Source organism: Anopheles coustani, chromosome 3 (genome assembly GCF_943734705.1).
Source record: "Anopheles coustani chromosome 3, idAnoCousDA_361_x.2, whole genome shotgun sequence".
Classification (NCBI taxonomy): domain Eukaryota; kingdom Metazoa; phylum Arthropoda; class Insecta; order Diptera; family Culicidae; genus Anopheles; species Anopheles coustani.
Window position 1 is genome coordinate 60,978,409 of NC_071288.1, and position 17,340 is coordinate 60,995,748.

The 17,340-nt window shown below is 45.2% G+C and overlaps 1 pseudogene; it reads left to right on the forward strand.

Annotated features, from left to right (window-relative positions):
- Positions 1 to 1,651: 1,651 nt before the first annotated feature.
- LOC131264411 (uncharacterized) lies at positions 1,652 to 17,189 on the forward strand (annotated as a pseudogene).
- The last annotated feature ends 151 nt before the right edge of the window (positions 17,190 to 17,340 follow it).

Sequence of the window (17,340 nt, forward strand, 5' to 3'; positions counted from 1 at the left end):
CGGAGAGGTGAGTCATGCTCTGAAGATGATGCGGAATATGAAAGCCCCTGGCTTTGATGGGATTCTTAGCATCCTTCTAAAGCATCTCCCACTCCGAGCCCTCACCCTCCTGACGAACATTCTTAACTGCTGCCTAGAACTGCAATACTATCCGCAGACTTGGAAGACGGCAAAGGTGGTTCCGATATTAAAACCAGGCAAGGACCCAACGAGGTCTTCCAGTTATCGCCCTATCAGCCTGCTGAGCACGCTTGGAAAACTTTTCGAGAGACTCATAAGTTGGAGACTTCGGGATGCGATGGAAGATCTGCAGATATTGCCTCCTGAGCAGTTTGGCTTCCGTGCAGGACACGCAACAACACATCAACTCCTGAGGCTGAAAATAAGCATCGAAAAGAACAAGAGGGTCGGAAAGTCCACTGCGGTCGTCATGCTTGATGTGGAGAAGGCTTTCGACAGTGTGTGGCATGACGGGCTTGTCCACAAAATGCACTCCTTCCGGCTTCCTCCATATCTTGTGAAGCTGGTCAGCAACTACCTGCGGCAACGAACCTTCCGGGTGTCCCTGGGATCAGTGTCATCCAGCCCAACCAACATCGCGGCAGGCGTCCCACAGGGCAGCATCCTGGGCCCCTTGTTGTACACTCTGTTTACGGCGGATCTTCCAGAGTTGCCAAGGGGTTCGGAAATATACTTGTATGCTGATGACACTGCCATCACCACCAAGGGTCGCACTCCAGCAGAGTTGAGGAACAGCGGTCAACGGGCTCTCGACGTCTTCCAGCAATACGCCGCCAGCTGGAAGATAAAGCTGAACCAAGAGAAGACGCAAGCGATGGTCATCCCGTATCGACTAAGGAAAAACCTGCTGCAACCTCCGGAGCAATCCCGTCTCAAAGTGGGTTCAACACCAGTGCCATGGCAGCAGTCGGTTCGGTACCTAGGCGTCACGATCGACAATCGGCTTCTGTTCCACCACCACACGCGCTATCTTGCAGACCGCATTGCTGTTTTACTTAAGCTGCTGTACCCGCTCGTAAAACGGCAATCTACCCTTCATAAAAAGAACAAGATTGCGGTGTTCAAACAAATTGTTCTGCCTGCGGCCACATATGCCATCCCAGTTTGGAGCTCCTGTGCCGCCACTAATCTGAAACGCGTACAAACGGCACTGAATAGATTTCTTGTACTAATATTAAATGCTCCTCCTAGAACGCGTCTAGAGGAGCTTTATAATGTAGCAGACACGAAAGCGCTAGACGTAATAGCATTTGAAGCAACGGATCGACTGAGATCCGCCATGCAAGCCTCACCCCATGAACTGATTAGAGGCTTGGTGTAAATAGTAGGTTAATAATAGGTTAATATTAGGTTAGGAGTAGGTTAAGGTTAATACTCTCATCGCCGTTGGCACAAAACCACACATTTAAAACAAATCAAACTGCCTCCATGGCAATACTAATGTAAACAGCGTATGAAAAGCGTGCGATCGCTAAATCTCGCAAAAACGATCTCGGAATTAGTACAAATAAACGAAATGAATTTATCATCATCATCATCGCGGTTCGGCCCAGTTTTGTATTACCACCACAAGTGAACAGACCCGTGTCGAACCCGATCAACGTCAACAGCATCAACAACATCAACTACGATGGCACGTACCAAGCAAACTGCCCGTAAGTCCACCGGAGGAAAGGCGCCGCGCAAGCAGCTGGCCACCAAGGCGGCCCGCAAGAGTGCTCCGGCTACCGGAGGAGTGAAGAAGCCGCATCGCTACCGGCCGGGAACGGTGGCTCTGCGTGAAATCCGTCGCTACCAGAAGTCGACCGAGCTGCTGATCCGCAAGTTGCCCTTCCAGCGATTGGTGCGTGAAATCGCACAGGACTTCAAGACGGATCTGCGTTTCCAGAGCTCGGCCGTGATGGCGCTGCAGGAAGCGAGTGAAGCGTATCTGGTCGGTCTGTTCGAGGACACGAATCTGTGTGCCATCCACGCGAAGCGCGTCACCATCATGCCGAAAGACATCCAGCTTGCTCGTCGTATCCGTGGTGAACGTGCCTAAGTGACAACGGTTCGTTTCGTTTCGTTTTCAACCAAACCCAAACGGTCCTTTTCAGGACCACCAACCCGTTACCGAAAGGAGGATTATTTCGTACCCGTCCCGTCGTCCCCACGCTATATCGATATATATAATATATTTATATATCTATGATGATGATGATGATGAAGAAGAAGATGATGATGATAAATGGTGAACCCCTGTCTGATACATATGGGGTATGAGATGCAATCAAAACAATACAAACCATATATAATGATATATATTATTATATATAATATAATAATCTATGATGATGATGATGATGATGAAGAAGAAGAAGAAGAAGATGACGATAAATAAAAACAAAACCTAACATATGACGATAGAAATGCAAACCATAACCTAGCCGTGACACAAACCATAACATAATACATATGCTAACGTCTACAAACCACCAGGCAACCCCATCCGTTTTCGGCGATTTTAAGTTAGTGAGCAATTACATGCGGTGGGTTTAGCGAGTTGTTAAAGAGAATCTGTTCCATATTGAACCAAGTTGAACATATATGTATTGGACGAGAAAAAAAATGACACATTGCTTTGCCTTTGGCTGTGCCATAACCATAGAAACCATAACATTTAAGTGCTTTAAATGTTAGTAACCGTTAGGTTTTTTCTTAAAACCACTGTTTAAAATGTTCATTCAATTCATTTACGCGCGCTTGTGTTACGCGCGGCTATGTGTGCGCCAAAACACAACGAAGTGGTGATGTTAAACTAGAAAACGGTTCGGCACACTTTTTATTCTGTTTCTTCAACGCACAACACAAACACATTATTATTTTTCGATCTTCGTCGGTTTCTTTCTTTCTCTTCGATGAACGGAATGGAATGGAATGAAATGATTCTTGTTTGGAAAACATTTTGTGGTCCTGAAAAGGACCGTTGTTATGCGACGAGTTGGTGTGGTTTGCGACGACCACGGACGAACAGCTTACTTCGAGCTGGTGTACTTGGTGACGGCCTTCGTGCCCTCGGACACGGCGTGCTTGGCCAGCTCACCAGGAAGCAGCAGACGGACGGCGGTCTGGATTTCGCGTGACGTGATCGTCGAACGCTTGTTGTAGTGCGCCAGCCGGGACGCTTCGGCGGCGATGCGCTCGAAGATGTCGTTCACGAAGCTGTTCATGATGCTCATCGCCTTCGACGAGATGCCAGTGTCCGGATGGACTTGCTTCAGCACCTTGTAGATGTAGATGGCGTAGCTTTCCTTGCGGGTCTTGCGCTTCTTCTTCTTGTCCGACTTGGAGATATTTTTCTGGGCCTTGCCAGACTTCTTCGCTGCCTTTCCGCTGGTTTTCGGTGCCATTGCGATTGTTTAACGTGCGTGAAACGTGTTTCCTCGTTGAGCGTCACTTCAATTTTTTTTTTTTTTTTTTTTTTTTAATTTTAGAGATTTTGACCTATTCGGTCATTCATCTCTCTTGTCTTTAATCTTTTTGCTTTATAGTTTTAAACTAAATTGTTTATGTTGATGTTTGTTTGTTTGTTTGTTTGTTTGTTTGATTTTTTTTTTTTTTTTTTTTTTTTTTTTTTTTTTTTTTTTTTTTTTTTTTTTCCTTTTTAAATCTTGTTGTATAAATTTGTAGAATAGAGGAAGTTTAGCAGTTTGGTTTGGTTGGTTGGGTTATTTGAGAGAATATTTGCTATATCGTGTCCGATGTCCCATTGTGCTCTTTCATCGGAGTACCCAAAACAGTCAGCGAGCAGGTGTTTAACGGTTATTGTCACTCCACAATATTGGCAGAGTGGAGGTGAAGATCTATCGCAAAGGTAGCTGTGTGTGATGTTAGTGTGGCCGATGCGGAGTCTGGATAATACTTGTTGGTCTCTTGCGTTGGGTAAATCTTTCCATTTTATTGTGCTGGGTTTGATGCTGCGTAAAAACCGGGTGTTGATATCGTACCATGTCTTCTGCCATTGGTCGGCAATCAGTTTCTTTACCCATCTAAGAGCGTCGGCTTTAGAAATCGAACCACTAACTGTATCTGGTAGAAGTCGCGCCTCATTTGCCAATCGGTCTGCTGTTTCATTTCCTTTGATCCCTGTATGGCTAGGAATCCAGCAATACGTAATTCTTTTTCCTTGCCGAAGCTCATCTAATTGTTGGATGTGTGGGTCAATAAGGTTTCCAGTTTCTAAAGCGGACAATACGCTGGCGCTGTCGCTGAAGATGATATTGGGTTTTTGAATAGTGGTTGCTTCTTCAGTTGCGATACATAAGGCTATTGCTTCTGCTGCGAAAATTGAGGTGTGTTGTGGTAGTTTTATAGAACAGCTGTCTATTGCTGAGTAAATGCCACATCCGGCATTATCCTGTAGAACTGAACCATCGGTGTAGATGTGAGTGTGATTTCGGTATCTTCGTTGTATTAGCCAGTGATGGTGTTGGATTGCTATTTCACTATTGCATCCGGCTTTAATTTTATCTTTGATGGACCAGTCTATGTTCGGAGGTGGTGTGTTCCATGGTCGAGAGTTGTTTCTGCAAAGCTTGGTGATGTGTGGAATGGATTGTCCGACAAGTGCCGTTAATGCTTCGTTAGCTCTTCTTATGAGGTTTTCTGCTTCAATGCCTCTTTCCAGTTGACGGACAGCTGCTGCTACTATTTTGTTGGTAATGATATGGGAAAAAGGAAGAAGACCGGATTCGGAGAGGATGCTTTGGATGGGACTTGTTTTGAAAACACCTGAACAGAGTCGTATTGCTGTATTATACAAAGGAGTAATTAATTTTTCAAATCGTTCTCTCTCCAGACTAACGAACTCAACACCATATAATAGTTTGGGAACAAGCCATGAGTTCAAGATTTGAAACATGGTAGAACGGGTAGCCCTATGCTTACCGCATCCTAACAATCTGAACAAGTTTAACCTCGTTTTGGAACTATTTTTGATATGTATACTGTGTTTGAAAAAGTTAAGATTGGAGTCAACAATGATTCCGAGTATTTTTGCGGATCTAACGTTTGGAATATTGCAGTTGTTGAATTTAATGAGATTTAAACGCTGCCTGAAAACTGTGTTTGGAGCCCAAATACGAAGAATTTTGCATTTTTCGGGAGCTACCTCGAAGCCCGTCCAGCGACACCATTGTTGGACCTTGTCCATGCTGGCTTGGAGGTTTTTTCTGGTCTGTGTGGAGGTGTGTGCAGATGTGGTGAGAATCACATCATCAGCATAGAGGAAAAGCCGAGTGTGATCTGGTATGGACAGAATAAGTGATTCGATGCTGACAAGGAAGAGTGTTGGCGAGAGAATTGCACCTTGAGGAACCCCGTTTTCCAGAATATAACTGTCTGAGCAATCAGCTCCTACAGTCACCTGAAAACTTCTGTTAGATAAGAAATCTTTAATGAAGGCCGTCAGTCTACCCCCAAAGCCCCAACGGGCAAATTGGTCAAGTATCCCTTGGCGCCAGGTTCGGTCGAAGGCTTTCGATAAATCGACTATTGCACAATCTACAGGAAAGTTTAATGCTCTTCTATCTGTGATAAATTGCTCGAAAGTGGCAAAGTACGTTTCCGTGCCTCTGCCACTTCGAAACGCGTGTTGGTCCGGGGTGAGGAGTTTTCGGGATTCAAGTTCATGTGTGAGACGGCGGTTAACCATCCGCTCCATGACTTTACTGATGCAATTTAAAAGTGAGATGGGCCGGTAACTATCTGGGCTATGGGAATTCTTATCAGGTTTTAAAATCGGAACGATAAGACTATTTTTCCAGTGGGCCGGAATTTCTCCTTTCCTCCAGATGTCGTTGTATATATTTAACAGGAATGATTTCCCAATATAGGGAAGGTTTTTCAAGAGTGGGTACCCAATACCATCAGGACCTGCAGAACTTCCGGTGCACTTATTCAATGCCCATGAAAGTTCCGATAACGAAAACATTTTGTTATATTCTTCCTCTTCACAAGAAAGAAATTCAAGAGGAGAAAGTTCAGAAGCCAGTTTATGGGATCGGAATCTAGTTGGATAGTTTTCTGTGGAAGACGTGTCGTAGAATTGTTTGGCAAAAATGTTGGCAACTTCCTTGGGGTGTGTGAAATATTGTGCATTTTGTTTAAGAATGATAGAACTATTGGTTTTCTTTTTATTTCCAGACAAAGCGCGCACTCGTCTCCAAATTTCTTTGGTAGACAAGGCAGGATCTATCTCGGAAACAAATTTGTCGAATGAGTCTGTTTTAGCTGTGTATATCGCTTTTTTTGCCGTGCGATTAGCGGTTCGGTATTGTTCAGCAAGTATGGGGATTTGTGGGTTTCCGATGATTAAGCTTGCTTTTCGAAACTTTCTCAAAGCTTTTCTCCTGTTTTTTATTGCCAGCCCGACCGTTTGGTTCCACCAGGGAGCATATCGCTTTCCTGGGGTTCCTTTGGTTCGAGGGATGCTAACGGAGGCGGCGTTTTCGATAGCATAACAAAGCTCCTCGGCATCAGGGGATTCGATATTGGATGTGAGAATAATAAATTCTGATTGATATTTGTCCCAATCTGCTTCAGTGTATTTCCAACGCGGACGAGTGCGTGGAATCGGAGTATTTAGATCATGTTGGATGATAAGCGGAAAATGGTCGCTACCGTAGGCGTCGGTTTCCACCCTCAGCCTAACAGAAGCTACCATTTCTGAAGGGACTAAGCAATGGTCTAAAACAGAACCAGTCCCTCTGTTTGGGCAAAATCGTGTGGAGGTGGAGTTAATAATGGGCTGTATGTCCAAACAATTCAGGATGTTATTTAAAACTTCACCACGTCTGGTGGTTTTGGGGTTCCCCCATTGAACATGGCTTGCGTTTAAATCACCCATTAATATAGATGATGGTGAAATTTGAGAAGTTAGATCTGTAAAATGTTCTTCTATTTCTTGGTTGTTAAATTGTGTAGGTGAAAGGTATATGGAAACTATTGTGGCTTCGATAGGAGCCTTAATGTTAATTGCAACAGTAGGAATGGGAGAAGATAGCGCGCATGTTGTAAAAGGAATGCTGTTGTGGACTCCAATGCAAACACTGTGATTTAAAATAGTGGAGGCTGGAGAGTGTGTCCATTTATACAAATTAAATGGATAATTATTGGGAATGTGTTGCTGAAAAGTTTCTTGTAAAGCTATGACGGTTGGATTGTATTTTATTAATAGCAATTTGAGGTTGTCTAAATTGTTCCTGATACCTCTTATATTCCAAGATATGGCGAATGGGTTTGTTGAATCCGTTATTCGGTTAGTTGAATCGAACATGAAAAAATAAAAAGGATTTCATAAAAAAATTCAAAATAAAAAAAGAGGTAATACGATTGTTTTGATATACTGATTAAGGTGTTTTTGATCTGTTTTTTTTGTTTTTGTTGGTGGAAGGAGGGTTAGAGGAATTTGAGGAGGAGGATTGGGTTTCTGGTGAGGAGGCAGTAGTAGAAGTGCTAGAAATTTTACTGACTTTCGTTTCTCGTAGCTTGGTTTCTTCCTCGGATGAGCTGGAGCCGGTCTTCAGGGTACGTTTTCGAGGCGTTGTGCAGGTCGATGATGATGAATCCGTGTTGATAACTGTTTCTGTGTCGGTTTCCATGGTGTTTTGTTGCCGGAGTGTGTTTATTATGTTGTCCTGGATTTTCAGTTTCTTGTTGAGAGTTGCCATTAATTGGTTTAGATTTTGGATTTGCTCGTTAAGTTTGTTTACTGTGCTCGATAATTCCAAAATGATTTTATCTTTATCTGCTTGAGCTGTTCCAGTTATTTGTGCAAAAGTCTTGTTTTGTTGGTTGTTTGAGTGCGCTCCGATTACAGCTTTGCGAGCTTCGGTGTAGGACACCTGATAATCCGTTTTGTATATAATGATCTCCTCTTCCTTCTTGTAATATTCGCAGCTTCTGTCGAGCAATTTATGAGGTCCCTTGCAGTGAAGACATTTCTTCTCCCTCTCACACTCCCCATGGGCCTTTGAACCACAGTTCAGGCAGATAGACTCTGCTTGGCATTTCGTTTTAGTGTGCCCGTACTTACCACAGTTGTGGCAGATCATGGGGCGGGAATAATATGGTCGTGTTTTCACTTGAAGAAAACCAAGCCGAATGTGTGTTGGAATTCTCGGGGCCTCAATTTTCAGTAAAAATGAATTTGTGGGGATCAGATTATCGCCTACTTTCCGCCAAAAACGTCGAACACTCTTAACATTTTGTGCCTCTAGTTCCGTGAGAATTTCAGCGTCGGTTAATTCTTTCAGATCTGGGCTGAAAATGACACACTGTACGTAGTTGAGGGAGGAGTGCGGTGTTATTTCTATCGGTGTTCCGTCGATCAGTTTCTTCAGAGTTTGCAGCTTCTCAAATTGTGTGATGGATCTTGTTTTCAACAAGAATTTGCTACCGTTTTCAAAGCTAGTACCGGGAAGGTTGAGTTGTCCAGCATGTTGAGTTAGGCTTTTGCTGACAATAAACGGATTTTTTGGTAGAGTGTGTCCCTCTTCTGCTTGCAACACCAGAAACTTAAGGTCTCCTCTCGTTCCATCCTTGTCCATCCATTCCGGCAGCTCTCTAGTCCTGCTGCCAGGATCGGGAGGAGGGTCTCTCCTAGGAGGGGAATTCCCCTCCATGACTACGAGCCAAATTCCACTGGCTCGGTTTAAACTTTACTATATACACCAAGAGTTTTATGTTCACCCACACCAAATAACTCAAAATTACTGCACAGTCGTAACTATTAAATAATTTCTATGTACACAAATTCTCAATATGTCCAAAAGTTATCTACAGCTACGAAACAAAACAAACACAAATATGTACACCCGTAATAGGAAAAAACCCAAAACTTTCCGTTGCCGAGCGAGACGGATATATTTTCAACAATCCTTCGCTTGCACTTGCTTTACCGGCTTTGGTCAAAAAACTTTCCACTCAGAGCGAGACGGATATATGTTCTGTGTCCTTATTCGCTGCGCTTCCGCTTGCGGTTAAGCTTGCGCTTGCGCCAAGCGCAAATTTTCTCTCCTGTTCTCTCTCTCTCTTGCGCTTGTAATTTTCGCTAACGTTCTTTCTTCAGCTTCCAAGTCTTAGAATGCACCACTGGCAAAGAAGATAATCCGAAGATTTCCGTATCTGATCTCGCACAATGAAAAAACACGTCTGGTCTCGACCGAGGTCAGAAGCTGAATCCCACTTCACTTCAATTTTAACGCGATTTTCGACCCTCACTTCGGCTTTTATTCAGCGTCGGGCGAGTTCGCTGGCTGGCTTCGCTACACCTCGACGTTTATATAAACCCGGTTTCAGGTTCGTTTCGGCATAGTTCGGAAGAGTCGTTTTCAACCACCGAGCAGTGCAGACGTGTTTGCAGCAGCCTACCTCCAGCATCCAGTGCAGTGAAAGTGCTTGTGAAAATCAGTCGTGTCTTCAGCTACCTGCCTCGAGCATACAGCTTAAAGTACCTGTGAAAGTGACTTTACCTGTGAGTGTGTACAAGTACCTGTGACTGTGAGAGTGACGGAAGTGAAATCTCTGAAGGTGGAATTTTGGACGGACTCTTACATTGGTGTGGTGAAAAGAAAATTTACTCAAAGTTACTGACACCCGCCCAGGATATGGCGGGTCATACACCGCCTTGGGGAGATCCTTCTCCCCGAGAAAATCAACGTGGACGCCTAGCACCGGAATGGATGGACCCGAAAGGAGTAAATGGCGAACTCCTTTACTTAATCCTACAAGCACCAGAAGGACTCCAGCTGCCGAAAAACCCGTTCCTCATCAGCAAAAGTTTAACCAGCATTGTAGGCGATATGGAACCCTGCGCTCCGATCAACAAAGGAACCAGGTATTTATTAAAAACCAGATCTAAGAACCAATTTGACAAACTACAGACAATCACGCAGCTATCGGACAATACCCCCGTACTGATCACGGAACACCCATTTTTAAACCGCGTGCAATGTGTCATCACATGCCCGGAACTAAAAGGACTAACGGACGAAGAAATCCTGGAAAACCTAGTGGACCAAAAAGTGACAGCAGTTAGACGATTCCTGCGACGCAACAACAACGAAACAACGGAGACAAACTCTTTCCTGTTAACTATAGATTCAGTGCTCGTGCCCACAAACATCCGCATTGGACTACTACAAATAAAGACCCGGACCTACTACCCCCGACCCATGCAATGTTTTAACTGTGCCAAATTCGGTCACAGCAAAGCAAAATGCCCGTCGCCTGTTCCAGTTTGCTCAAACTGTAACCAGGACGCGCACGGCACTTGCAATGCTGCCCCGAAGTGCAAGAACTGTGACGGAGACCACAACTCTTTGAGTCGCTCCTGCCCAAGATATGTTGATGAACAAAACATCATCCATATCAAAGTGGACTGTGGAATCACATTTTTTGAAGCACGGAAACAGTACGAAGAACAAAACCGAAAATCAGTTAACAACCGACTTGACGCTTTGAAGAAAATCGACCCACGAGACCAACAAATCGCTGACCTTACTTCCTTGGTCGCAGCCCTCCAACTGCAAATAAAAACACTTACGGAAAAACTTGAACAAAACAACACAACCACCGAAACTGAAGACACTGAAGAATCCGACGAAGAGATGTCCACCGCGACATCTGACTCCGAAACTTCAAACTCCACCTCGAACAATACACAGGAACACGAAACGAAAACAACCCAAAAACGCAGAAACACCCGACCAAACTCATCCGAAGAAGACCTTCGCTTAACGAACAAAAAATCACAGAAACTTGCACCCAAACAAAGCGACACCCAAAACACTCCCAAAAAAGACACCAAAAAGAACAAAAAGCGGAACGGCTAACAAACACACACGAGTTAGACTCAAAGAAACGACCCTAGCAAGCCCCAAGACACATTCTAACGGACCTACGCTCTTAAACAAACTATCTGAAAAAGAAAACAACCCCCTTTTTAAAAATGACAAACAAATTAGCACTACAATGGAACATACGTAGCATCAACTCGAATATTAACAACCTCCTACTTTTAATTGACAAACATTCACCGATTGTTATATCATTACAAGAAGCATACCCCCGAAGACACATAAACAACAATTACAAATGGTATTTCAAAGAATCCAATCCACCCCATCACAATGTCTGCCTAGGCATACACAAAGACTATCCTCACAAAACACTCAATACCAACACAGACCTCCCTGCCGTAGCAGTACAACTAAAATGCCCAATCAAAGCCACCTTCATCAGCATCTATCTCCAAAACCAAAACATTCCTAATCTCAACTCAAAACTACAAGACCTAATAGACAAAGTTCCCAAACCAGTCGTCTTTCTTGGAGATTTCAACAGTCATCATCCCATTTGGGGTGGTAGCCATATCACGCCACGGGGGAGGGTGATAGTTGATTTTTCCATCAGAAATGACCTCATAATTACCAATCCAAACAAACCCACCAGAATCTCATCACACAACGGACATCAAAGCACACTCGACTTGGCAATACTATCCTCCCAACTAACACAACAACTACAAACAGACGTAGAAACCGACACGTATGGCAGTGATCATTTCCCTGTCATGCTGCAACTTAACGACAATCCTTCCGAATCCCAACTTCGCCCAAAGTACATATATCAACAAGCCGACTGGATTGGTTACCAAAAGGAAATAGACTTTTGCACAACTTATCAACAAAACTGGACAGCAGAACAATTTACAAACCTTATTCAACAAACAGCAAATAGATTCATTCCCCAAAGTTCCAACAAACCAAGAAAACGACGCAACCCCTGGTGGAACGCGGACGTAGCCCAAGCCATAAAATCCCGTAGAAAAGCCCTAAGGATGCTCCGCCGAGCAACCAAAAACAACCCTCCAACAACCCCTCAAATCCTTGCTTTAGCAGAAACATATCGGACAGCCAACAAACATGCAAAAATAATCACAGAAAAGGCAAAAGAAGACTCTAGAGGACGTTTCGTTGAAGAAATAAACCCAGACATGACCTGTCAAGAAATGTGGCAACGGGTTTCTCTCCTCAACGGAACTTACAAAAAACCCAAACCAATCCTTTACCTGAATAACACGTACACCACAGACCCAGCAGTAATAGCAGAAACTTTCAACGAACATTTTTACAATACCTCGTCTACCCAACAATACTCAATCCCATTCCAAAGGACCAAACAGACAGCAGAACTCCACGAAATCAATTTTCCTACCCAAACGAACGCTCCCTACAACAAACCTTTCGACGCTGCAGAACTTACCTGGGCACTCTACAAGTGCAAAGGGAAGTCTGCAGGACCGGATGACATCGGCTACCCACTGCTTCAAAATCTACCCCATTCAGGAAAACTGACCCTCTTATCCATATACAACGACATCTGGCACACTGGCAATATACCCTCGAACTGGAAAAATAGCTTAATAGTCCCCATACCCAAACCAGACAAAAACCCACACGAAGCAACAAACTATCGCCCCATATCACTCTTAAACTGCGTAGGAAAAGTGCTAGAGAGAATGGTAAATCGTCGTTTGGTTTACATTCTCGAAAGCCAAAACCTGCTCAGCGACGCTCAGCACGCTTATCGTGCAGGGCGCGGTACAGAATCCTATTTCGCCTCATTAGAAACAATAATCCAGAAATCTTTTTCTAAAAACGAACAAATCTCCTGTGCAACAATAGACATCTCCAAGGCTTTTGATCGAGCATGGAGATACCCGATCTTAGATCAGTTATCGCGCTGGGGCATCGGAGGAAACCTTGCTTCCTTCATCTCCAGCTTTCTCTCAGACCGAACCTTTCAGACAATAATAGGAAACACCCGATCATCAGTAAGACAGTTAGAAAATGGTGTCCCTCAAGGCGCCATTCTCTCCCCTACACTATTCAACATCACAACACAGACACTTATAAACTCACTCCCAGAAAACATCACGCCACTCATATACGCCGATGATATCCTTCTGATAGCTACCGGCTCAACACCGAAACAAACACAACAATCTCTTCAGAAAGGACTCGACAAATTACAACAGTGGTCCCGCTTCACGGGCTACGACATTTCCCCTGAGAAAAGCAAAATCATCTGTTTTTCCCAATTTTCTGCCCGCCGCTCAAAACCACTATACATCAATAACTCCAGAATTCCTAACGTAACAAAAACCAAAATTCTAGGAGTAGTCATTGACTCAACTCTTAGCTTCATACCACACACTCAATATCTCCAATCTTCCACCAAAAACAAACTACAGCTGTTCAAGTATCTTGGCTGCGGTAAAAAGCGAGCTTCTCGCGAAACCCTGCTGAGGGTCATGAACGGCTGGCTTGTTCCGAAAATACTATTTGGCGCCGAACTCTACTCTAGAGGCGGCCCTAACATCCAAACCAAAGTAGAGAAAATTTACAACCAGGCCCTGAGACAAATCTCAGGAGCTTTCCGCACCAGTCCCATATCTTCATTAATCTGCGAATCCGGACAGCTCCCTTTCAGTCACACCTTACTCAATAGACTAGTATCAGCACAAGCACGACTCAACGAGAAAAATTTCCCAGCTCATCCCCTCACCAACAGAACCAAAACCCTCTTCAAACAAATTACCACCAAAGAACTCTTAGAAATAGAAAAACTAAACAGACTCAAAGACAGACCCTGGAACGCAACAAAACCCAACATAGACTGGACAATGAAAGACATTAAAAAGGACAACTACAACCCCACCATTGCTCAACAACTCTTCCAGCAGCTCATCAATGGCAAGTACAAAACACATCACCACATCTACACAGACGGTTCCGTTCAAGCGAATGAAACCGGATGTGGAATATACTCGGAAACCACATCCAGCAGTCTTAAACTCAATAATAATCTATCAATTTTTTCCGCAGAAGCTTTAGCCCTCCTAATAGCGGCCGATGAGGCCACAATAGACAACAAACCTAACGTTATATTTACAGATTCCGCAAGCGCACTTCAAGCAATAGAAAAAGGAACATCAAGACATCCCTACATACAATCCATTGACGAACACCTAGACACTCGGAACATCACCCTTTGCTGGATACCGAGTCACATGGGAATCGCTGGAAACGAAGCCGCCGACCGATTGGCGAACGAAGGTCGAGCGAAACCGGTCACCATCGAGACACCCTTCCCAAAGAGAGACCTCCTTCGCTGGGCCCAAGACGAAGTACGCTCATCTTGGGAACGCAAATGGAGATCGCTCATCGACGCCAAACTTCACAGCATCAAACCAACCACACTACCATGGAATGACACACCGAAACCACGCGACCAACGGATCCTCACCCGCATCAGAATAGGACACACCCGACTGACTCATAGCTACCTTTTCACGAAGAACAGCCCACCACCAATGTGCATCACCTGTGGATGCCAGCTCACCGTCAATCATATCATAGTTGAATGCAGAGCCCATACTACAGCCAGACAGCAATTCAACATCCCACTAAACCTAGAATCCGCTCTCAGCAACGACCCCACAAGCGAAGACAACATAATAAAATTTTTGAAAGAAATTAAAATATATAAAGAAATTTAACAGAAAGGAAAGAATAAATAAAAATGAAAAACAAACCTAGTCTTAAATTTAAATTAAGGCAATATTGTTCCCCTCCCCACCCATTCCTTTCCTTAAACTATCCCATGATTCCAAACATTTCCCTAATATGTAACTTTAATTTAAGATAGAGATGAATGTCGCCGTTAAGGCGCAAAATCTCTTAAATAAAAAAAAAAAAAAAAAAAAAAAAAAAAGTTCGGAAGAGAACCTCTTCGAGTGAGCACCACGTATCCCTCTCGTTAAACAATCGAAAATGTCTGGTCGCGGCAAGGGTGGTAAAGTGAAGGGAAAGGCAAAGTCCCGCTCGAATCGTGCCGGTCTGCAGTTCCCGGTCGGCCGTATTCATCGTCTGCTGCGCAAGGGTAACTATGCCGAGCGCGTCGGTGCCGGCGCACCGGTGTATCTGGCGGCCGTGATGGAGTATCTGGCCGCGGAAGTGCTCGAGTTGGCCGGTAACGCCGCCCGTGACAACAAGAAGACGCGCATCATCCCGCGCCATCTGCAGCTGGCCATCCGCAACGACGAAGAGTTGAACAAGCTGCTTTCCGGTGTGACCATCGCCCAAGGTGGTGTGCTGCCCAACATTCAGGCCGTGCTGTTGCCGAAGAAGACGGAAAAGAAGGCATAAGGCGTGCTCTCTCGTGCTCACCCCGCCGCGCGGCACCGTGTCGCGCTCACAAACCCCGCCGAAGATCTCACCGTCACAAAAAACCGTCCTTTTCAGGGCGACAAAATCGTGTGATAAAGGTTTATTTCACTACATTCAGTGCCCATGGCAGTTGGTTTCTGTTCAGTTTCAGCAGTAAAATGGTTAAATGGACGTAATTTCACAGTGTGGCTGGAGAACAACGAAAGAAATGTTTAAAATTAACTCAAGCAATGTGTCTCAATGTGTGAAGTAACATCGCAAGTTTGGTAGGTTAAACGGGGCAAACCATTTTGCTTCATATCAGGTATGTGGCTTTTTCGCTCATTTCTACCCGAACACATGCGTTGGTGGTGGTGGCCATGAAAAGTGATGGGTTTTGATCATCGCGTTAGAAACGACCAACGCTACGCGCTCTACAGGTAGGGAATTTAACAATGTAAACGACCAAAGCGTTCTTTTCCCCGTATGCCACACCGAGCCCCGTGAGGTAGACCGGCGCCTTTCTACGAACTCTCAGTGGGTCGTCGTGTTAAAAAACGAATCGGTCACATATCCGAGAATCAGAACCGTCGGTAGTGTATCGCGCATCACCACTACCACCACCACCACTATGCGCGGTACACCGTACCACTCGCTGTGGATGCCATCGGATATCGTTTCGGGCATGGGGAATGGGGTAAGAAGGAGAGGAGTAGTCAAGTCGCATTTTTTTTTTTGTTTTGTTTTCTCTGGCGTTTTTGGCGGCAAATGTGCCGGAGCGTCGGGAGAGCCACAAAAGCTTAGTTTGATACGAATGAGCAGGAAATATATCTTTACGGAACAGTTTTGGTGGTCCTGAAAAGGACCGATTTTTTTTGTAACACAAGGGGGCTGTTCGCGCAGCTTAACCTCCGAAACCGTACAGGGTGCGTCCCTGGCGTTTCAGGGCGTACACGACGTCCATGGCGGTGACGGTCTTGCGCTTGGCGTGCTCGGTGTACGTCACGGCATCACGGATCACGTTCTCGAGGAACACTTTCAGCACACCGCGAGTTTCTTCGTAGATCAGGCCGGAAATACGCTTCACACCGCCACGGCGAGCCAGACGGCGGATGGCCGGTTTCGTGATTCCCTGGATGTTATCACGCAGCACTTTGCGATGACGCTTGGCACCTCCTTTGCCCAGTCCCTTGCCTCCTTTTCCACGGCCGGTCATGATGCTGCTGCTTTACACAATTGGTTGATGTTGACACGATGCAAACTGAACGAACGGTTTCGACGAACTGCGATGGTTTCGGCAGTGAAACACGGTTTTTATTGACCCGACCTGCCCGATCGTGAGCACCCGAAGAGGGACCCGAAACTATATAAACGCGGTTTCACGGCGCGGTTCGGCCCAGTTTTGTATTACCACCACAAGTGAACAGACCCGTGTCGAACCCGATCAACGTCAACAGCATCAACAACATCAACTACGATGGCACGTACCAAGCAAACTGCCCGTAAGTCCACCGGAGGAAAGGCGCCGCGCAAGCAGCTGGCCACCAAGGCGGCCCGCAAGAGTGCTCCGGCCACCGGAGGAGTGAAGAAGCCGCATCGCTACCGACCGGGAACGGTGGCTCTGCGTGAAATCCGTCGCTACCAGAAGTCGACCGAGCTGCTGATCCGCAAGTTGCCCTTCCAGCGATTGGTGCGTGAAATTGCACAGGATTTCAAGACGGATCTGCGTTTCCAGAGCTCGGCCGTGATGGCGCTGCAGGAAGCGAGTGAAGCGTATCTGGTCGGTCTGTTCGAGGACACGAATCTGTGTGCCATCCACGCGAAGCGCGTCACCATCATGCCGAAAGACATCCAGCTTGCTCGTCGTATCCGTGGTGAACGTGCCTAAGTGACAACGGTTCGTTTCGTTTCGTTTTCAACCAAACCCAAACGGTCCTTTTCAGGACCACCAACCCGTTACCGAAAGGAGGATTATTTCGTACCCGTCCCGTCGTCCCCACGCTATATCGATATATATAATATATTTATATATCTATGATGATGATGATGATGAAGAAGAAGATGA